General features: G+C 35.4%; 1 long non-coding RNA gene across 1 annotated transcript; it reads left to right on the top strand.

Annotated features, from left to right (window-relative positions):
- The first annotated feature begins 390 nt into the window (after positions 1-390).
- On the top strand, positions 391-23353 carry LOC141522151 (uncharacterized). Its single transcript, XR_012478137.1, has 3 exons — positions 391-432; positions 942-992; positions 22474-23353. It is a non-coding gene; the product is annotated as an uncharacterized LOC141522151 (long non-coding RNA).
- The last annotated feature ends 694 nt before the right edge of the window (positions 23354-24047 follow it).

The raw sequence follows: 24047 nt of genomic DNA, 5'->3' as shown, positions 1-24047 counted from the left end.
CTTCCAATTCTATATTCCAATAATTTTGTGAAATTATTCAACCTCACATATAGACATGCAGATATATACAAAAATATACATATATGTAGATATACAGATTTATATATGTATATTCAGAATCTTATTTTGTTACAAAGGTTGTTTTTTATTTTATTTTTATTTTCAATGAGTTAGCTAGAAGGGAGCAAAACTCTACTTATGATAACTAAATTAATTAATTAATTAATTTTTTAAATAAAAAGTTGATTTCATATACTCTTCATGGTATACATACTACGTTTCTTAAAAATCATCCTGTGACTTCGATAAGGCAAGTATTATGAAATTCATACAACTATGTGTCAAAGTCAGGAGCAAAACCAAGGTCTTAGGTCTTCTGTTTTCTTTTTTAGTGCTCTTCCCCTACATCATACTTCCTCATGGGATCTTTATGTAAGTAATCAACCAGTTCTGAAATGCTAAATCTTTATATGAAATAAATAATTTAAGGTGAATAAAAATAAGATCACTTTAACTATACCAAGAACTATTTAATTACACAGTTTTATTAATTTGGCCTGATTGACTACTACTGAATTTACTTTACATAATGATTTTAATTTCTGCCTAGTTTGTTTTTCTGATTAATATAAATTGCCTCAGATACTCCAGTGACTCAGCTATGCTTCTAAATATTTCACCTAAAAGAAATGAGCAAGCTGCAGTCAAGCTTAGTTTAGCGAAATAAAATATTTTTAAACTTAAAAATTCTTTCAGATTTTTAGATAAACCCATACCAGTCATCACAAGTAAAAAACAAACCTCTTCTCTTCTTTCAGTGTACCTTGCAGTAAGCCTCAGAGACAATTATGGAAAGCCACCAGCCATATCACTTGTTCTTAAAAGTTTAATTATGTATGACAGCTTTGTTTTTTTTTTTAATTACAGTTTTTGTCTTGCAGGTTCTTAAAATCACATGATTCCGAGGCAAACACCTCAGGAGCCATTTACAAGTAGGTAACTATATCACTTTCAGGACCAGAATATCAAAATTCCTGTAATTGTAATGGGCAATACTTAGTAACTTTAGCAGAACACATTTTTTTTAATTTTTGCAAGGCAATGGGGTTAAGTGGCTTGCCCAAGGCCACACAGCTAGGTAATTAAGTGTCTGAGGATGGATTTGAACTCAGGTACTCCTGACTCCAGGAACAGTGCTCTATCCACTGCACCACCTAGCTGCCCCCAGCGGAACATATTTTAAAGGGGTTTTTGGTATTCACATGTTTCAGTGACAAAAAAAAATGCTACCTGTGTTGATCTGTAAAATGGATCGTAGACATTTGGAGAAGTAAAAACTGAGTAAATTTTGTATAGGCCGAATCATGGGGTTTTTGAAGGGTTACTGAAAGATTTCTTGTTTAAGAGGGAGCAGGATACAGCCAGAAATTTAGGTCATGATATTAAAAGAAAAGAAGATATTAAAGTAAGATTTTTTTAAAGTTCCTTAATATGTGTGTGTGTCCATACAACTAAAACCCTCCCTATACTAACTTCAAATTACCAAATATGATAAATGGGTAGAATGGAGCTTCTTGATCACCAGATTCCCTCATTTTCTTGATGTGAAACTTGTGGGCAAGCAAAGTGAAGACTCTTGCCCAAGGATAGAAAGAGTAAATGTCTTAGACAAAGTTCTTTTTTTTTTTTTTTTGCATTCTTTAATGTGGCATTTTTTACTACACCTACAATTTTCAAAGTATACTTGGTTGTCTCCAAGACTAATTTATGGGATCAGGAAGGCCAAAATTAATTTCATAATAATACAAATATATTTTAGTTTAAATTCTGTAATATCAAGAAATATAACCAAGGCTGTACTGGAGCCAGCTCAAACCAACTCTTGAAAACCGGTTGTTAAATCAGCATTTGTACTTTATGACAAATTTATTTTTTCATTGATTTCTTGACTTAAAATAATGGAGAAAAATTAATAATACACATTAAACTTAGAGTGTATCATATTTATGTTCTTCACAGAGAGCCATTTATTAAACATTTATCAGCATACTCCTGGATATAGCATACACATAAACAAGAGCTCTTTTTGGGAAGGCAATCAATAATTTTTAAGAGTGTAAAAAGGTCATGAAACCTTTTAGAACACTTGTATTATCTCATGCTGCTTAGCTTTTACTCATTCCTTGGACTTAAGGCTTAGGCAATCTTAAAGTGTGGATATTTCCTAGAAAGCATAAATTTGTTTCACTATTTTCAGATGTTAAAACTTTAGTTTATCAGATTTGCTAGCAAGCTAATTACTTAGCATGTCATTAGAGAATAAACTTCTTGAATTTCTGAATGGTTACATCCCTCTGTGTCTCTCACTCCTAGCACAGTACCTAGAACAAAAAAGGAGTTCAACAAATGTTGTTCATTATTTATTTTAGAATATAGGGATGTGGTGAATGGTAAAAATATATCTAGGGACAGAAGAAAAATAAATAAGCAGAAAACATCAAAGAAGAAAGACTATTCCTGCAAAATGGATATTATAAGGTCATTGTATACTTTGCTTTGGAATTGAGAAACTGAGCAGAAGGCAAACAGGAAGGAGAAAAGATATCTTCAAATCTTCCCTTTCTATCTGCAATCAAAGTTTAAACAGAGCACATGTTATATTGTAGGCTGATGTATCAAGGGGAAAGATCAACTGAGATAAATTCTGGACTAACAGTTTGGGAAGTTAGATAAAATGAAAAAAACCTAGTTTTCTAGTCAGCTCAGAGGTTTGACATTATCAAAACTCTTACTTAGGGAAAGAGGTCATAGAGGTCCATGGCTCAAAACGTTGTTTAAGAAAAGATTTGAACACACAGGACTACTAAGAAAAATGCAGCTGAAGGAAGAAAAAGACTGGGTATTTTATACAGGGTTCCCTTCAAAATTTCAGGCCTTGATTGTGAAGTTATTCACCTGGAACTTGGTCATGATTTGCTGAGATTACAGAGGGTAATTCCATCCTTGAAATCTAGAGCATACTGAACAGCTGGGAAGCCCCAACTTCACTGGTTGTTTCTAGGGCAGCAGCCAGTGAAGTCCTGAACAAAAAAGATATTTCAAGGGCTCAAAAGGCAAGCTTGTATTGAAAAGCACAGCTCACACTCCATTGTGTCCTATGAAGGAAGTGATTTAAAAAATAAGTAAGTAATCAGCATTTTAAATCACTTTGCCATTTTAAAGATAGTCTGAAAAGTTCAAGATCTTCATTATTTCCCTACTTTAAATACTGTCATTCTTATGTCACTCCTTATGTCAAATTGTAAGTCAAATTCCTTTGCTGAAATGGGCAATGAACTAAGTACATGAAAATATTGGAGTGTCAAGACTATAATTCTAATATTGTGTTTTTGAATTTAACCTTTGGAGTTATACTGTTTAGTATGATCTGTTCCTACACAGATCTGGGAAACTTGGGCTTCATAAAGGAACCAGAACCTGTCAGATCATGATAATTGTTTTTTGTTATCCTCCTCTTCTTTTATTGGATTGTAAAGTCCTTGAGAGTGTAGTTGATCTATAGAACCGGATTTCTAGTGCTTAGTATAGTAGCTTAAACCAATGTTTGTTATGTTGAAATTAAATTGGATAGAAGGAAATTAACTTAGCTGTCATTTGACTGAAAAAAAAAAACTTCGCCTAACCTATAATTAAGTACAGATATAGAAAAATCAATTTCATTTACTCTGACACATTTTTGCATTTCATTTATTCAAGAACCAAATGCCTACTATGCAAAAATATTCTGTGTTGGTAATGGGAATGATACACCTATATTTAATCCATACTTTTCTGTCCTTAAACTATGATTGCAAACAGCTCTGTCAACTAAATTCAGAATCTTTTTAATGAACTACATTTTTAGAGTCTTCTTAAAACACTTACTATGTGCAAAACATTGAGGATACAAATAGAAAGCAAGAGATGTCATCTATACAAAGTTTAACCTGCAAATACCATGGTAAGATTCCATGATCCTTAAGTTTCAGAGGAAAAGTAGATAATATTGTTTCTTCTTTAATATCATTTCTAATGGATGAATTTACATCAGTTTCTTATCTGACAATGCCATGATCTTTCTTTTTAGAATCTTTAGTAGTTGTGATTATAGTACCTCTAAAGATGTATTTGACAGGTTACATTTCCCTGGGCTTGCTTCCATGAAAGATGGTTGTAAGTACTGTCCTGGGAGCAGTTATTTTGAATGCAGTGTCTTAGGCTGTTTTCATTCGGTTCCAAGGAGAGATGATGGCAATGGTTTACCTATTGCAGGCTACCCCCAAGTTCTCCTTTTAGGTACCCTCTGCATCAGATAAACTGTCTTGCCTGCTCTGTAGTTGGTAGTTGTTTCAGGATGGCTGGCTGGTCCTTTCTCTAAGGGAGTTGCTTTCCTGGATGATATCTGTGAGTACTAGCTTAGAAATTGGACTGGTTATCTGGAGAGTGTTGCCATTGCAAGGGTTCTTGTGTCCATTTTTCTATTAGTGATGGTTATTCATCTTCCAACCTTTACTTTCTCTCCCCCACCCCAGCCCCCAGTCCCTAGTCTCTTCTGCTCTTCTTTTTGCTCCCCTTTTGGAATAGCCTTCTATCTGATCTAAACTTCTCATCCAAGATTTTTTCTTCTTATTCTCTTTCCATGTTCTTTTACTTATGAAAACCTGCCTTTTTATTTTCATGACTTGAATTTACCAGGAAACTTAAACTGAGACAATTCTTTTTTAGTAAAGTAACTTTTGTTTACATGTCATTGATGGAGAATCAAGCTTGTTTTATCCGTAGCAAAGACTCCAGCAAAATGATAGCTCCCCTTTTATAACTTTTGGGAAGTATAGAACAAACAAACAAAAAAACAGGATAGGTGATATCATTGTTTGAGGACAGCATCACTGGTTACAGAGCTGAAAAAAAGCAGGGAACAATGTGATTGTTACTTAGGGCTAATGATGACCTCCTCCTTCTCTCCTGGGTCTAAGAAGTAACCAGGTGCAAGATGATGGGCTAGATTTTTGGACAACCAACCAAATATCCTTGAAAGTTGGCTTGGTGGTACAAAAGATATTAGACCTTCCTGCCTTGTGTTTGCACACTTCTGCCAAGGTCACCTAAATATATTGAAACAAGAATAGGTTCGAGAGTGGCAAAAGAGCTGTATTTTAAATTTAATCCATTACAAATTAGCTAAATTATGAGTCAAGTTCAGAGAGAGAAAACCAAGACTTTTAGCAGTTACAGGACAAAACCCATTACAGGATAAAGAAAAATAGTATAAATAAAATCAATAAGTAAATGAAACCTGATTAATCTTAATATTCTTTATGAATGCCACCTCATCCCTGGTCATCCTCTACAGTGATAATTGCTTCTTCTCTTATATCCCTGACATACAGGATGGAGAGGAATTGGTTGTCTCAGTGCTCTCTATTGCCTCTTTCCTTTTCTGAATTTTACTTCAGACATTACTCAAATTCCCATTGCAATAATTTCACTCCTGTTCCTTTCTCAGAGCTCAGGAACAGGATGACAGTCTTCCTCTTCACACTGATTAACTCTTATCATTATGCTTAGGGACTTTGACAAGTGATTTGGTAAATAATTATTAATTATGTAGTAACTATATATCAGATATTGTGCTAGGCGCAGGAAACACAAAGAAAAATTACTGCCCTTAAAGAACTTGAGTTGCTAGAAACAACATAAGGTATATGCAAGAGAGATACAGAGCAGATCAAGACATTCTGAGAGAGGAATATATTGGAAACTATAGATCCTGGGAACAGTCACTTACAGAAGCTGATATTTAAATTGACTCTTGAAAGAAAACTGGGGAACTAAGAAAGAAATGAGGGGACAGAACACTTCATATGGGAGACAAGCATTGCAAAGTCACGAAAATGGGAGATGGAGTATTATATTCAAAAAATCATGAGCAGCTAGAGTAGATGAACCAGAGAGTGCATACATGGTAGGGAGGAAAGAGCAAAATACCAGAAAAATAGATAAGACACCATAAATGGTTGGACTCTAGAGAAGCATGGAGTGACTTACAGGATCTGATGTTGAGCAAAAGGAGCAGAACCTAGAGAACAATGTAAACATTAACAACAGCATTGTGAGATGATCAGCATTGATGGAAGAATCTCCCCTCAGCAGTCCAGAGAGCTAGGACAAATTATTAGACTGGCTATGGACTATATTATCCCAATCCGGAAGAAGAAAAATAAAACAAAACAAAACACACCAAAAAACATAACCTTTCAGAATCTGATGAACACTTTATAAAAATTATCTCTTATGTATCACTTTCCTTTAATCCTAATTCCTCATACTGAAAATTACTAATCTGTATCATATGTATCAAACTATGTATGTACAATGCTAACCTGACTGCTCCTAAGTGGGGTTGGGAGGTGGGAAGGGAGGTTGGAAGGAAATTTTGTAGCTTAAAAATATACATGTGCATATCGATGAAAATAAATGCATACATTTTTTTTAAAAAAGACTAGGAATTTAGAAAAGTATCAGTTTGAAAAGGGTTTTAAATTCCAAATAAAGGAGTTTATATTTGATCTTAGAAGAAATAGGACTGGAGATCAGGGGAATCAGGGAAGGAAGGGGTGGGGAGGAATATGGTATATTCAGTCCTAGGTTTAGAAAAATGTCCTTGGTACTTGGGTGCAGGACTAATTGAAATGGAGAGAAACTTAATGTCAGAGACCCATTAGTTGGTTCTTGCAGTAAGCCAGGCAAAAAGCGCTGGGGGAAGGCTTGTATTTTAGTTCTAGGTTTGTAAATGGAAAGAAAGGGCAATATATGAAAGCTACTGTGAAGGTGGGAATAATACAATTTTATCACACTGACAACTTCTAAAAATTCCTGAACTTTAGCTCCTTATGCTCTTTAACTCCATGACCAATATTTCCATTCTTCTTTAGTTGTTCCTAAATGTGTCATATATTAGACTTGGCCAGCACCCGAAATTATATGAACCATGTGATTTTGAAATCTGAAATTTCCTTCAATATTGATGTCCTCTTATGTTTTCTTCTTTCCATTTACTTTATTTAGGACCACAAACAAAAATTATTGGTCCAAGTGAAAATTTAGTTGGGGTGTGGTTATGGGTAATACCACAAAGAATGGTGTGACTACTAATGTTTAAGGAAGAATTTGTCCCTCATAGACCCTGGTATACTCTTCTTGGATAAGGGGGAAATGTGAATCTTGGTAAAGAGGAACTCTGGCAACAGGTTTCTAAGGTAAGAACCCAGCCTTGAAGAGGAAGTTTGATTACTCAGAGGGAACTACTCCCCATAAATTAGTCCCTTGGGTTTAAGCTATAATTATTTCCTTCTAATTGCAATTTTGAATATTTCCTCCTAAATTTCAGTGATTGTCAGGTTTGGAAAGTTCAGAGTTTATTACATCCTAGATACATACAAGAGGCAGGATGTCATAGTGACTAAAAAGGGGAGGAGTCTAAAAGCCAAGAAAAATGGGGTAAAATTTTTGTTTCTGATTCATATTGGTAGTATTGTAGCTGTTGGCTACTTGGGTTTGATTACTGCCATGCAATGAATCATGATGCAGACCCAGGAATTCAGGTGTGGAAAGAAAAATAAAGAATTATTAAAAGAAGTTATAACACATAAGAAAGCAGTAGATAGAGAGAATAATAAATAGAAATAAAAGAACAGTCAAGAAGAGTTGACTGGCCCAGTGAGTCAGAGATGATTGTCCTGAAGTGGAGATCCCACCCAGATTTTTATGGTATTGCTCCTTATCCAGAGGGCAAAAGGTGAATTCTTTTCCCCTTACTGAACCAGGAATTAGGTAGAAGTTTGAAGCCTGAGGGGAACAGGATATAAATATTACATCAAACAATGAAACAATGGTAGTAGAGTGGGGAAACTCCACCCAATTTAACAAGATTTAAAAGCCATTAAGATTACAACTTTCATTTCTGTTACCTTCATAATTCTCTACAGCTAGTCAAATTACATCTCAAGAGCAGGAAACCACCTCCCATTTTACAAGATTTAGCAGACAGATTCTGTTTCTGCTACATTCTTAATTCTCTATATCTTTTCACTGCATCAGTATTGCCCAAGATATTTCATTAGACCTCCAGTTTTCCAACACATCTCAAAATCTATAAATTGATAGAAAAAGATGCTTTCTTACAATAATAAAGGATAATTCTTCATCTGGAAGTTTCTTATATAATTGAAATTATATATGTAGCCAAAATAACTTTTGCCCTCAAATGCATTATTTAAGTTCAACATTCTTTTCTTTGTAAATTGTTAATTTCAAATTAACCCTTTCCATCTCATCCACTGTGAAATCAAGTAATATGATATCACTTATACATGTGAAATCATTCAAAACATATTTCAATCAGGCTTATTTTTTACAAATCAAGAAAAATGATGAAAATAAAATTATGTTCAAATTTGTTCTTAGAGTTCATTAGATCTATCTGGAGAGGGATAACATTGTTTCATCATATATCTTTTGGAATTGTCTTGGATCATTCTACTGATTAGACTAACCAAGTTTTTTCACAGGTGTTCATCATCATTAAAACACACAAGAATGTTCTAATTCTTTTTATTGACCTTGACTTGTTTATAAATGCACTGCTGTGTTTTTTCTGAAACCATCTACCCCCTTGTCATTTCCTATAGTGCCCTCATCCCCTCCAACATTTGTCATTTTTGATGGCTATTAGGTGATACCTCAGAGTTGTTTTAATATCTCTTTTTTAATTAATAGTGATTTAGAACATTTTAAATGATTTCTTCTGAAAACTTCCAATTTATGCCTTTTGACCATTTATCAGTTGGGAAATGTCTCTTATTTTTTTTTATTTGACTTTATTCTAGACCTAGTGTATATTTCAGAAATAGTGATTTTATTAGAGAAACTTGCAATAAGATTTTTAAAAATGATGCTAGAAAGTTTAATTAAGATTCATGACATTGAGCAAGAAACTAAAGGAAAACTATAGGGACAAAAATGATGTTTTCATCACACTGATGGTTAGGTAGAGGAGCTTCAGAAGAAAAAGAAATTTGTGTGAAATAGCTTACTAAGAAGTTTTCTGAGAGCAAAAAGAGTATTTCTCTTCTATGAACTAACAATGAAAAGCAATTGCCATAGTGAAAAGCTCAAACTTCTGATTGTCACAAATATTTACTGTTCTGAGACCTCAGTTTCTAAGACCAACTGAACAATGATTCCTGTTTTTATTCTTGGCTCTGTCTTTTCTTGCTATGCCTTTGCTATTTTACTTAGTTGTCTTTGATTGACATATTATTAACACATTTTCCCTAAATTCTTATCCTAACAGAAGGTATACCAAGCTTTCCTCTTGGAATTAAAATACAAGGAAATTTTTTTTATCATTTTTTCCTTTTCACAACTTCCCCCCTGGAAGTTTGGATATCTCTTTGGATTTCTCTAATTGTTTTGATCCTGTAGTCACTGAGGACAAGGTTATGATATTATTGTTTCCCTTTTGTTTTAGTCAATAAATTCTAGTTTTCTAAGTAGACATTTACATATTTTCAGCAAGTCCTAATACAAATAGACCTATTTTGTTCTGTCCATCAGAAATTAAATTTCAAATATGTTTATATCTAATTCAAGCCCAATCACCTATTCCTTTAGTTATTATTTTGTGCTTTCTCATAAATCTATATTTGGATTCTAATATTTAAATGCATAAGTAGAAGGGTGATTTGGCTTGACTATACCAGTGAAAAATTTATTGTTGCTTACTCATTTCAGTCATGTCCAATTCTTCATAAGCCCCTTTGGAATTTTCTCTACAAAGATACTTGAATGGTTTGCCATTTCCTTCTCCAACTCATTTTACATATGAGAAAACTTGGACAAGCAAGGTTAAGTGACTTGTCCAGAGTCACACAGCTAGTTAGTGTTTGAAGTCAGATTTTTAACTCAGAAAGATGGATCTTTTGATTCCAGGCATGGCATTCTATCCACTGTGTTTCCTAGCTTCTTCAGGACTAAAATTCACAATAATTTCACTGTACTATAAGTTCAATATATGTCAGTAGTGTTCCACGGTAGTCACAGAGGGCAATGTAATCTAAGTTACCTTTACCATGGAACCCAGGAAAAAAGGGTCTTATATATGTATTGGTCAGAAGAAATCTTGAGAACTGTTTACAGTTTTCAATAGTACTGTTCATAAATACTTTGGTAAGCACAATTATTTTCAAAAACCAGGATGGGGAAGGAACTAGAAATAACAGTTTATGAGGTGTAGAAGTTATGTATATATAGGTCTAGAAGTTATGGATATATAGACTGGAGAATATATAATTTATGGACAATATGTCTTCAAGATTTAGAAGAGTTGTCTTAGAAAAGAAAATATTGACCTTGCCTGCTTGGCTCTAGACATCAACTGAGCTCAGTAAAAAGTTGCAAAGAGGCAGATCTGGCATTAGGGATAGAAAAATCCTTATTAAAATTTAGAATAAAATTTGAAATAGTTTGACATAGGGGTAAAAGATTTTACTTTATAGTGGTTTCCTAGCATAGGTTGGAAAACCACTCATATGAAAAATTGTTGAGAGGAATTATTGTTCACTGTGGGTTGGATTGACTGACCTCTAAGGTCTCTTCTAACTCAGACTTCTTATAGAAAGGTTTTTGGTTCATGCCCTCCCTCCTGCCACCCAGTGATCTTTGTTAAGACATTCAGGGAATCTTTGACTTGAATTCTGAGAACTTTTTTTGTTTTTGTTTATATTTTGAGTTCTTTTGTATTCTGATACTATATATAGATTCTATATAATTGTAAGGAGAGCCTAAACTTCTGAGATAGTAAGAGTTAAATTAGAAATTAAAGCCATGGGGGTTTGAATGAATGAGGAAACCTTGGAACCTTTGTCCTTTTTTTATGAGATAATGACCATCTCTGGATTAGAGAATTTCTCAGGAATCCACCCAAGCCCATAAAGAGCGTGCTTCAATCTGTATATGAATAAATTAATTTTTTCTTTCTTTTCCCCCTCTACCCATTACAATATTCAAAGATCTTTCTGAATACTGTTGAAAGTAGAGGAACAGCATATCTGAAGTAGATTACATCCTTACTAATTACCACCCCAGAATCCCTGGAAAACAAGTGATCATCAGTGACTTGTTGGAGAATTAGAATTTTTCCTATACAAAAAAGGAAATGTGAGAACCCATCTATTGAGACCCTGCCACACTAGTTCTCCAACTAAAAATCAAAACAAAACAAAAAATAACTTAGTGATTCATAGAACTATTGACTCTTTTGCATTCTGAAACCTCCAACTGTTATCGCAGTATAGAAAACCTTTTAATAAATTCCTTTTAGATACATAGGTTTTACTTCTCTTTCAGGCAAATGTCGATTTATCTTTGATACTTTATTTGGAGAGAGTTACCTTTATAATCAAATAAGGGAATTGAAATGGACAGAAGATGATTTAAATCTTCCCATATGAAAATTCATAGAAATTTCACAAATAGCCTCATTGAAATTTCTGAAATAAGTTAACTCTAATTCAAAATGTAATGTGCTTTCTGCCATTCTGCCCTCAACCAAGGCCAGTATTATTCAAACTGGATTTATTATAATGACTTAATTGTCAAATTCAAGTTATATTTGGACTTTCTACAGAACCTACTCTATGAAATTGCAGGTGATAGGGGTCTTTCTTATCAGATTGGAACATTGAAAATATCTGGTAAGAAATGAAAAAAATATTTCAAAAGTATTGCTGATTCTGAGAGTTTGGGGAACATGATGCAGGGAATTATGGAATTGAAAACAAATTTTCTAATTTTTTGACTGTTAATTCTGGTTGAGAAGAGGATAGAAGAAATATTTATCTATTTAGAAAAATTTTATCTGCTCTTGTGGTATAAATTAACTTCTGCAATTGCAATTTTAAATGTGAATTCATCAAGATGGGAGCAACCTTAGCTTCACGTTTCTAACCTACCTGACCTTGGCAAATGATGGGTCAAGCTTTTCCTGGTGTTGGACTTAGAAGCCATGCACCCGGGGACACTAAAGACAAGTAGTAGCTTGACTATTGGAGAACACCTGGAGTCAGGTACTAGACCCTTTTCCAACTCACTACAAAAGTGCATTTATGTTGTCCAGAAGAGAAGTACCCTCCCTTTTTCTCATCTTCTTCACACTACCTTTGCCTTGCAAGGATCCTCTCTCTCTCTCTCTCTCTCTCTCTCTCTCTCTCTCTCTCTCTCTCTCTCTGTTAGGCCACATGCTCACAGCCTAGGCCTGCTGGAGAGCCATGGATCTTTATGTTATATGTCTGGATTAAGGCAGCCCTTATGACTGTCTATTCTTTCCCTCTTACCCAGGACTGCTGGCTATTTTTCTTTTCCCTTTCCCCTCTCTCTCTCTCACTCAAACCTCACCTAGATTTTTACGTTTTTCATGCCCTCTAACAGCTTACAAACTACTTGCTGCTTCCTCAGGAAGAGAACAGATTTTATTCTGTACACTTTGAATGCCTCTATAATAAATACTGATTGGTTTTAAAATCTCAGGGCAGTATGTGAATTCTTTCACCTTTCAAGGCCTTTCAATGCTAAATTAGTGACACCAATTCCCAGCAACATTGCAACACTTATAAAGTGATAGTAGACTCACCATTATATAATTTTTCTTGTAAATTGATTGTAATTTACACTGCCCGTTTGAATTAATAGTTCATTAATAGTTCTCTTTATTTTTAGGGCATAACAAGTGCTTTTAGAAAGGTTAAAAATAAAAAAAAATTTAACCATGAAACCCCCAAATTATAAAATGTGTCAATTATATATTGAATAAAACTTGAAAAAGTACAAAGCAAAAGAAAATTTATATTAAATATTTTAAAACATCTTGAAAAATTATAGTTTTTCTTAATAATTTTATGATAATACCACTTAACATTCAACACATAATAAAATAGAAAGAGGAAATTTAGGTAAAAGGAAAAGTGGAAGGGATGGTATAGGGAAGTATGTGGTGACAATGGGTGAAGACAAGAGTGGAGTTATGTGGGATGGTTACCTCATATTTAGCTACCATGTAGGAGGTTGAATGCAATCCATCTTACTACCCTGAGGCTGGCTTATCACACAATTATTTGCTTCATTTTATGGATTCTAGGATATAAGACTATCACTTGGAAACCATTGATTTAAAGGATAAAAAAGATTCAGAAAATTCTTGGGGTCATGTGCTGTCTGTCATACTTCTTGACTGTGTGATTCTTAGCACATCACTCTCTCTAGATAACTTTCATCTAAAGCTATAAATTATAAATACTTGCCAATCCATATTCAGAGAGTGAGTTTCCTAACCAGAAATTACTCAATAATGAAACACAACTCTAGGCTTATTTATTTTTTTAAATAAATTTTAACATGAAAGTGATTTTAAAATATTATACTCCTATTATTTCATTGATATTAGATTTATAATTAGAAGGACATGAAAGACCATATTGGATAATCTAAGTTTACAGATATAGAAACTGATTCTGGAAGAGATTAAAAAGATTCCATAAACTATACATGAAATGAGACACATTATTTGAGTTTAGGGTCTCTAGATTCAAAGCCATAGTTTTTCCTACTATGCTGTAACTACTTTTTCGTTTTCTGGATTGTTTGTGACTTTTTTAACTTTCAGAATCTATATGTTCTCAATGAAAATTTGGTTTATTTATTTTATATTATTGCAACAATCTTGTGAGAGTAAACATAACCCCCCCCCAAAAAAAAAAACATAGAGAAACCTCAAGAATAGTGAGAGGAAAAAAAAAAACTATTCAGTCTGTGATCAGATTCTAATGGCTCTGTCTCTGAGATGAGTTGACTTCTTTATCATAATTCTACCAGAGAAGTTGCTTCAATACCTTCCCCCCAGTTACTATTTCTAGCTGTATTTCCCTTCACTCTATTCCTCCATACTCTCATTTATTCAATTCTCCCTCTCCTTTCACCCTGTCTGGACTCAGAAGTGTGCTGTATCTGAGTACCCTCTCCCATGATCTTCCCTCGTTTCTATAACCTACTCTCCACTTCCCTCCCCACCCCCATTCCCCCTTTCACATTCTGTTTCTCTCATTTTTCTCTAGGGGGAAAGATAAATTTCACTACCATATTAAGTGTGTATGTTACTTCCTCTCTGAACCATTTCTGATGCGAATGAAGGCTCACTCATTCCCCTCACCTTCTCTTACTCCACTCCATTATAAAAGCTTTTCCTTGACTCTATTATGTGAAATATCTTAGCCCCTTCTTCCTCTCTTTTCCCTTCCTCCCAGTACTTTCCTTTATTGCCCATTGACTCCATGTGTTTACTATATTATACCATTATATTCAGCTCCTTCCTGTGCCTTTCAGATATTTATATATATTCCTTCTAACTGTTCTTATAAAAGAGAAGGTTCATATGAGTTTTCAGTATCTTCTTCCCATGCTGGAATACAAACAGTTCAGCATCATTAAGTTCCTCATAATTAGTCCTTCTTATCCATCATCTCTCTGCTTCACCTGGGTCCTGTACAGCTATGGGCATTTCAATAGAAAAGTTTGATAGTCCCCTGTTTCCTTGAAAGTTCATATTCTCCCTTGAAAGAGGATTTTCAGTTTTGCTGGATATTTGATTCTTAATTGTAATCTAATCTTTTGCCTTCCAGAATGTCATCTTCGAACCCTAGGAACCCTTAAAGTAGTTGCTGCCAGATCCTGTGTAATCCTAATTATAGAGCCACAGTATTTGAATTGTTTTTTTTTTTCCTGGTAGCTTTTAGTTTTTTCTCTTTGACTTGGGAGTTGTGGAATTTGGCTAAAATATTACTGGAAGTTTTTCTTTTGGGATCCCTTTCAGGAGGTAATCTGTTAAATCCTTTAATTTCTATTTTTCTCTCTGCTTCTAGGATTTCAGGGCAATTTTGCTGTATCATTTCCTTGTAAAATGAAGCCTAGGCTCTTTTTAATGGCTGTGACTTTCAGGTAGCCCAATAACTTTTAAATTATCTCTTCTAGATCTGTTTTCATGTTCATTGTATTTCCAATGGGATATTTCACATTTTCTTCTAATTTTTTGTTCTTTCGGTATTGTTCTATTGTTTCTTGATTTCTCACAAAGTCATCAGTTTGCTTTAGTTCCATTCTATATTTGAAGGAGTTATTTTCTTCAGAGAGCTTTTATATCTCCTTTTCCAGCTGACCAATTCTGCTTTTTAAGGCATTCTTCTCCTCATTTGGCTTTTGGGCTGCCTTTTTTATTTATCCTAAACTGGTTTTTAGCATGTTATTTTTTTTTAAGTTCTTAGTTATTTTTTGTATTTATTTCACCAAGCTGCTGACTTGGTTTTCATGATTTATCCATATCACTCTCATTTCTCCTCCCAATTTTTCCTCTACCTCCCTTGAGCCCATTTTCTTTTCCTCTTGGAGACTTTGGATATAAAACCTTTAACTTTCTCACCTTGAGTGTATATTTTGATTCTCCATGGGACCAAAGGGATTTTCTACGGTCAGTTTCTTCTTTTTCTGTTGTTTGCTCATTTTCTCAGCCTAGTTTTAAGGCACTTCTGGGCTTTTTTTTGGGGGGGGGTGGAGACACCTCACGTGGTGTCTTCCAAGTTCTTATGAAAGGCTGAGACTGCTCCCTTGCCTTTGCTCTGGTATGTAGATGAACACAGGCCCTCCCCTTTTCCCTGGAACCATGAGGAGGCTCCGTGCTTGACTAAAGTAGTATGGGAGCCCAAAGTGAAAACTGGATCTGAGTGTGGGCAAACAATAGAAACCTGCCCCAGGGACCAGGGATAGCAGGGAGACCTCTACAATCTCCCCTGACCTCTGTACCATCTGTGGGCTGGGAGCTCTGGAAGTGCTAGGTGGTTCCACCAATTCTCATCACTGATGGTTCTCACTACAGGAGTGTTCTGAGGCCTTCACTCCATGCTCACTCTGATGTGTCAGAATTCTTTCACTACCCCTTCAAGCTGTCCCCCTGTAATCCCTGGACCAAGAAGTATAGAAACTCCTTCCTCTGTCATGGACCTGGGAAGCCCCAGGGACCCAAGTGTCCCACGGGTTATTCATGGAAGGCTAGAGTTGGTTTTCTCTAGCTTAGCTATGCTGCACTGTGGCTGTGCTGTGGCTCTTTCCAAGCCCTGGTCCTGTTGAAACAGAAATTTCCTGCTGAACTTTTATGTTGTCTTGGCCTGGAAATTTGTATCACTCAGTCTTTCTGTGGATTTTCCCCCTCTAAATTTTGGCTAGAGTCATAATTTCACAGCTTTTGAAATTTTTTGGTGAATGAGTTTCTGGGACTTACTGCCTTCACGCACCACCATCATGGCTTCACACCCAGTCTTCCCAAATCTAAATAGCATAGAAACAGAATCCAATCATCCTAGTCATTCATAAAGTTCTATAAATAAAAGAAACACCATGTAAGTAATTTTTCAATGGATAGTTTTCCTTTTTGGAGGCTCATTTGTACTCTCCATATTACATTATCCACCCACCTTCCAAAGTGATTTTCCTAAAGTGCATCCTAGCCTGTTCCTTCCCCATATTTAGTAATTCCTTTTTTACTTTCATGTACTAATCTTTTGTTTACCTTCATAATTGACCCTTCTTCCAAGGTCTCTCACTTCCCTTCAATTTGTTCTCTCTGAAGTTCCCTTCCATTAATACTTTATATATTTTATATGCACATAGTTTTTTCAAGTTCTTTCCCACATTAAAATGTGACCTCTATGAGGGAATAGGTAGTATTTATTTTCTTTATTTTGCATTCCCATTTGAAATTGGAACATAGTATTGATGATTACAATGATGCTTGTCCTTTTTTGTTTTTTTTTACTTTTTTCTATTTTGAATTTTACAATTCTTCCTCTAATTTTGCTTCCCTTCCCCCACCCCACACAGAAGGCAGACTTAGTCTTTATAATGTTTCCATGATATACATTGATCTAAAATGAATGTGATAAGAGAGAAGTCATATCCTTAAGGAAGAAAAATAAAGAATAAAAGATAGTAAAATTACTTAATAAGATAATGGTTTTTTAATTAAATGTAATAGTCTTTGGTCTTTGTTCAAACTCCAAAATTCTTTATACATTACAAAAATATCCTTGTTTAAGAGTAAACATAATAACCCCTCCCCCTCAAACATATAGAACCTCATGAGAAACAAAGTAAAAGAAAGAGAAAAAATGTGTTTCAGACTGTGTTATAATACCATCAACTCTGTCTTGAGTGGATTCTTTATTATATACATTTCAGTATCATTTTTCTATTTATCATAAGTCCATTGCAGACATTACATCCATATTTTTCCCACCATTGCTGTTCTTGATTGTAATTCCCTCCATCTATTCCTTCCCACCATATATTATATTTTCTCTCTACTTTCACTCTGTCCCTTTTCTAAAATGTGCTGTAGGGTAGCCAAGTGGCACAGTGGACAGAGCACTGACCCTGGAGCCAAGAAATCCCCAAGCCCATATATCACCCCAGAAACTTAGCAAGCACCTAGTCCCGTGGTCTCAGACAGCCCATCCAATCCTAGCAACTTGCGAAAAGTAAAAAAGAGAAGGTGTTATATCTGACTGTTCTTTCCTATGATCTACCCTCTCCTCTATCACCCACATGCCCCCTTCCCCCTGCCCCCCTTCTCTCTTTTTTTTACTCTAGACATCTATACCCTCTTGAGTGTGTATGCTGTTTCCTCTCTGAGCCATTTCTGATGAGGGTGAAGGTTCACTCATTCCCCCTCACCTTCCCACCTTCCATTTCATTGCAAAATAAATTCTTTTATATACAGCATCTTAGACTAGTCCACCTCTCCTTTTTCATACTTCCAGTACATTTTCTTTTAGCCATTGACTCTATTTTTACAATATATTATATCTTCAAGTTCAGCTTTCTCCTGTACTTCATCTATAAAAGCTCCTCCTACCTGCTCTATTAAATGAGAAGGTTCATATAAGTATTATCAGTATCATTTTTCTATGCAGGAATACATGCAGTTCATCATCATTAAGTGTCTCATACTTTACCCTTCTCCTCTGCTCTCTATGCTTCCCCTGAGTCCTGTACTTGAAGATCAAGCTTTCTGTTCACTTCTGGTCATTTCAACAGGAATATTTGAAATTCCCTTGTTTCCTTGAAAGTTCATCCTTTCCCCTGGAAGAGGATGCTCAATTTTGCTGAGTAGTTGATTCTCAGTTGCATTCCAAGCTCTTTTGGTTTCCAGATTATTATATTCCAAGCCCTATGAGCCCTTAATGTAGTTGTTGCTAAGTCCTGTATGATCCTGATATTTGAATTGTGTAATATTTTCTATTTGACTTGGGAGTTCTAGAACTTGGCTATAATATTCCTGTGGGTTGTTTTTCCTTGGCTTTCTTTCTGGAGGTGGTTGGTGGATTCTCTCAATTTCTATTTTGCCCTCTGCTTGGATCTCAGGGCACTTTTCCTGTAGGAATTCTTTAAAAATGAAGTCAAGGGTCTTTTCCTGATCATGACTTTCAGGAAGCCCAATAATTTTTAAATTATCTTTCTTGAATCTGTTTTCCAGATCAGTTGTTTTTTCAATAAGACTATTCACATTTTCTTCTAATTTTTCATTCTTTTGGTGCTGACGTATTGTGTCTTGATTTCTCATAAATTCATCAGATTCCTTTATGGCTCCATTCTACATCTGAAGGATTTGTTTTCCTCATAACTTTCTTACCTCCTTTTCGATCTGGCCAATTCCTCAATAACTTTTTGAACTGTTTTATCCATTTCACCTAAGCTGGCTTTTAACACATTATTTTCTTCAGCATTTTTTTGGATCTCCTTGACTAAGCTGCTGACTTCATTTTCATGTTTTTCCTGCATCTCTCTCATGTACTTTACCAATTTTCTTCTATCTCCCTTATTTGATTTTCAAAATCATTTTTGAGCTCTATCATAGCCTGAGCCCAATTTCCATTTTTTCTTGGAGTCTTTAGATGCAGAAGCTTGTACTTCTTCATCTTCATATTGAGTATGTTTTTTCTTCCATGGGATCATAGATATAGTATTTGTCAGTCATCCGGTTCCTCTTTTTTTTCTCTGTTTACTCATTTCCCCAGCTGTGCCTGATTTAGGGAGTGCTTCCTGAGCTTTGCAGTATTAATGGGACACCCCCCCACACAAGGACCTTAATGTGTGAGACTCTGACTACTCTCCTGGTCTGTGAATGACCACAAGTACACCCCTCTGCCACGGGGCTGGGGAGGCTGGTGTCCCTGTTTTATGGGGAGCCTAGACTGTGATCAAGATCTGAATGTAGTCAGAGCTCCAGAGTCCTGTTCCAGGGACAGAATACAGACCTTGGAAGTCTCCCTCCACTCCCCTACCTTCAGTGGACTGAACATTCAAGGCACAGCTGCCTGGAAGCTCCTGCTGGGCAACACTGCAGGCCTGCTTCCATTGCCTGGATATGGGTTGCTGTCACTGCACTGAGATCTTGGGCTTTGAGCTCCCTCTGTCAGAGGTCTCCTCCAAGTTGTGCCCAGTGCTCGCTGGGGTGCAGGTCAGGAAACTGCATCTGTTGCCAGGAGCCACAGCTCCTAGGTGCCCTGGGTCTCTTCCCAGGAAGCTGAAGTTTCTTCACTCTGGCAGGGCTACCCCTCTAACCCTGTGGAACAGAATTTTTCCACTATTTTCCAGGTTACCTTGGACTGGAGAATTACTTCACTGGATCTTTCTGTGGGTTCAGTCTTTCAAAAATTTAATTAGTCATAATTTTAAGGTTTTTGAAATATTTTGGAGAACCTAGGAAAGACACTTCTCCTGTCATCATTTTGACTCTGTCTTCTCCTTTTTTCTTGAAGAACACTGTGACATAAGGGAGGTGATGCCACAACAACACATACATTGGCTTTGAGTCAGGATGGGCCTGTGCTAAGTCACCAGCCTCATTTTCACCTCAAGAATCATCTGGCTCCAAAGGCCAGATAAGAATCAGAATGACTGGAGATGACCTGGATGAGAGGCAATAAGAATTCCATGACTTGTCCAGGGTAATGTCTGAGGCCAGATTTGAACTTAGGTCCTTTTGACCCCTTGGCTGGTAATCTATCCACTACCCCACCCAGCACCTAATACCTAAGAACATAGCAAGGGCTTATTAGATGCTTTTTGACTGTTGATTGAATGTTGACTTTTATATCTTGTATCAGATGGGCTTCATTGTCTTCATTCCATGACAAACTATGATGTACAGTATGCTTGAGTGATCATTGAAAGTATTCATATCATATTATGTGAGGGTCTGTAGGCATTTGTTAAATTTGGAGCCTCTGTCATTTTTTTTACTATTCTCATCAAATTATGTGGCTCTTATGTAGCATTCAGTCCTTAACAACTCTACCTTTCATACTTCCTCCTAACTTGATTTCTATGTACCCTCTACTTCTGTGTTTCTATTATGATGAAAATATGATGAATAATGAGGATAAGTGCATCAATAAAGATCATCACCATGACCACTTTGATGGTCCTATTCTCTTTTCCTGATGGCTCCGAGGAAAATTATTATTAAATGACCAAATATTGGGGAAATTTGGGATTTCTTTTCCTCTCCCTTTTGGAGATTATGTCTAAGCTTAGTTCTCTGAAGGAGATGACGAGATGAAATCTTGAAACTGCTTTTCCATCCAACATTATAAATAATATATCCTTACAAATAATTTAATATAAGATCAATTCTCACCCATTAGATCCAAATGGAGGTGGACCCCCTCCTTTCTTTCTAGAGTGCCCTAAATGAAGGTAGTCTCATAAGAGATGTCTCCCTGTCTAAGACTGATTAATCGGTCACATTCCTGAAATTTCACTAAAATAGATCCACATTTCATTATATCATTCATTCTTGTTAATTGTTAATCAATTAAAATTGATTGACACTCTCAAGAATATATTCTTAGAGGGGCATGTAAGTACTGAGTGGGTTCCATGAGGGGTCTTTAGGATTCAAGAGTTCAACTGACCCTTTTTATTGTTATCTGCTATCCTGATGGATATAATGATTTATTACCCAGAAACTGTCTCTCAAACTTTTAATACATCTTATTTCCCTCTGTTCTTTTAGTGTCTTGTCTTTCTCCTTTTCTGTTTCCCCATATTTTCGTATCACTTAATTCTCAGCACTCAAGATTCTTTTCTTTTATACTCTTATGCCTATTCTATCCCTTCAATTCACCTGCTGTGTTTAGTTTTAGAAAGATTTTATTTATTTTGAGTTTTACAATTTTTCCCCCATTCCTGCTTCCCTCTCCCCACCTCCCACGGAGGGCATTCGGTTAGTCTTTACATTGATTCCATGTTATACATTGATCTCAGTTGAATACGATGACAGAGATATCATATCCTTAAGGAAGAAAAATAAAGTATGAGGTAGCAAAATTATAAAATAATATAACTTTTTTTTTTAATTTGAAGGTAGTAGTCTTTGGTCTTTGTTCAAAGTCCATAATTCTTTCTCTGGATACATATGGTATTCTCCATTGCAGATAACCCCAAATTTTCCCTGGTTTTTGCTCTGATGGGATGAGCATGTCCATCAAGGTTGATCATCATCCTTGTGTTTCTGTTAGGGTCTACTTTGAAGGTTTCAACCACAATTTCCATTTAAGAAACTCTTAATTTATATGTTTAGAACTGATATGTTTTCTGATGTTTTATTATATTTCTAACTATTTACTAAAAATTATTCTATTTGCATATCCTACTTATCCTAATTTAGTGTGACAAAAACTGAAGCCATTATTTTCCTTTCAAAAAAAATCACATGTTGCTAGAGTAAGAAATGTTCTTATACATAATCTGGTCTAACACTCCTCATTTTCTAGATGATGAAATGGAGGTTTATGGAAAGAAGGAAATGAGCTTTATTAAAAACCTAATATATAACAGGCCATGGGCTAAACAATTTAGAAATATTTTCATTTAAATCCTCACAACAACCCTGGCATTTAGGTGCTATGATTATTGACATAACAGAATCAGGCATAGGTTGTAACAACTAGCAATTGTCTCAGAATGCTTTGGAATTCAGGTCTTCCAGACTTGAGACCGAGTATTCTATCTACTAAACCACCTAGCTGCCTTGTGACTTATCAAATATCATACAGTCAGAAGAATACAAAGCCAAATCTTAAAATGTCTTCTTATCCTAAGTCTAGCACTTTTCTGTATACCATGCTTCCTTCCAACTAACTATCTGCTCCAGTCAGTCTCTGGGTACATTTATTCTCCTAATCATTATGATTGGAAAGTAATCAGGGATCTGAAATTAAGAGTTGGAGGAGACATTGAAGTCATCTGATCCAAACATTTTTTTTTCAGGTGAGAAGACAGGTCAAGAGAGTCTAAGTAATAAGCCTAAAATCCCAAGGTTGGTAAGTAACTGATACAGGATCTTTGACTTTGAAATCTCATTCTTCATATGATCTGTACATTCAGTTGTTTCTTTCTACATTTGCATGCCCCTCGTCCTTTACTACATATTACTATCGCACTTCAACCTTCCTAATGATGGTCTCCACAATGATTTCCCTACTTTAATCATTCCTTCTAAATCTATTACAATGTTATATTCACAACTTTGATTTTTTTAACTACCCTATTCAAAAACAAAACAAAAACCTGCCTTTAGCAACCACTCCATTACCTAAAATCTATCATAAAAATTTAATGGAATAATAAAATCCAAACTCTTTAGTCTGGAATTAAATGTTCCCTTACCTAATCAAAACCTACTTTTAAGTTTTATCATAGAGCATTCCCTTGAAATACTAGTTTAAAGCAAATTAGAGGGTTTCTTGCAGTCTGAAAACACTATTATGCTTTCTTTCATGCTTTTTGATCTGCCTGGAATCCCATCTCTTTGCTTTGAAATTATGATCATACTTAAAGGACTAGTTCAAATGCCACTTATACTAAACCTTCTTTCTTTCCCTTCACCATAAATTGTCTCTTTTGATTTTGTTCTTTTTTCCCCTTTCTCTAAAATGGACGTAATTTATATATTTATTCTTTATGTCTACCTCCCAACTTTATGAGACTCTGCTTAACAGCATGCACTATGGTGTCATGAAGGTGCAATGGATAGAGCTTTGGCTTTGGAGTCGGGAGGACAGGAATTTGAATCTATCCTCAGAAACTTGATATGTACTATCTGTGTGACCTTGGGCAAGTCACTTAATGCTGATTGCCCTTGTATTCAGGATGATCTCGAGACATCCTGATTCATAGCTGGTCACTGGACCCAGATGGTTCTGCAGGAGAAAGTGAGGATGGTGATTTAGCACAACACCCCCTCACTTAAATCCAATCCATGTGCTTGTTATAGCATCATCTCTGATGTTGTGGTCTTCTTCAAAAATGAAGGACACACATCTTTATCATGGATAACAATACAAAACTTTGAATGTAATATATTCTCAATAAATATTTGTTTGGATGAATGAAATTTCTTCAGCAGAAGTTTGAATACATTAATAGTCAAATTTTAATTATCAATTTTGACCATTTAAATTCAAACCTGCTACCAGCATCACAGAGTACTATCAAACTCCTTGGTTATAGAAACTTCTCTATTACAGTGAAAAAGAACCAGATGCAGAAAAGACATTAAATATGTACCATTGCTGAATGCTTCTGGTTTAAAGTGCCTAAGTGGTAGGGCAATTAATGTCTGTGAACAGCTGCTTTTAACTATTAAGGGAAGTGATTATTTTGCCCTAAAAATGGACAAATCCACAGATCTTTCAGGATGTACTCAGTTGTTGACATTTAGAAGACATGTTTTGGAAACACTGTGAATGAAAGCATGCTGTTTTACAAAACTTTGCTGGCTGGTATAGCAGGAGTAAACTTTTAAAAAATTTTCAAGAATCCTAGATTTGGCTGTAAACTAG

This window comes from Macrotis lagotis, chromosome 1, assembly GCF_037893015.1.
Source record: "Macrotis lagotis isolate mMagLag1 chromosome 1, bilby.v1.9.chrom.fasta, whole genome shotgun sequence".
Lineage (NCBI taxonomy): Eukaryota > Metazoa > Chordata > Mammalia > Peramelemorphia > Peramelidae > Macrotis > Macrotis lagotis.
The sequence above is the reverse complement of the archived record's forward strand: the minus strand, read 5'-3'. Positions and strand labels throughout refer to the sequence as shown.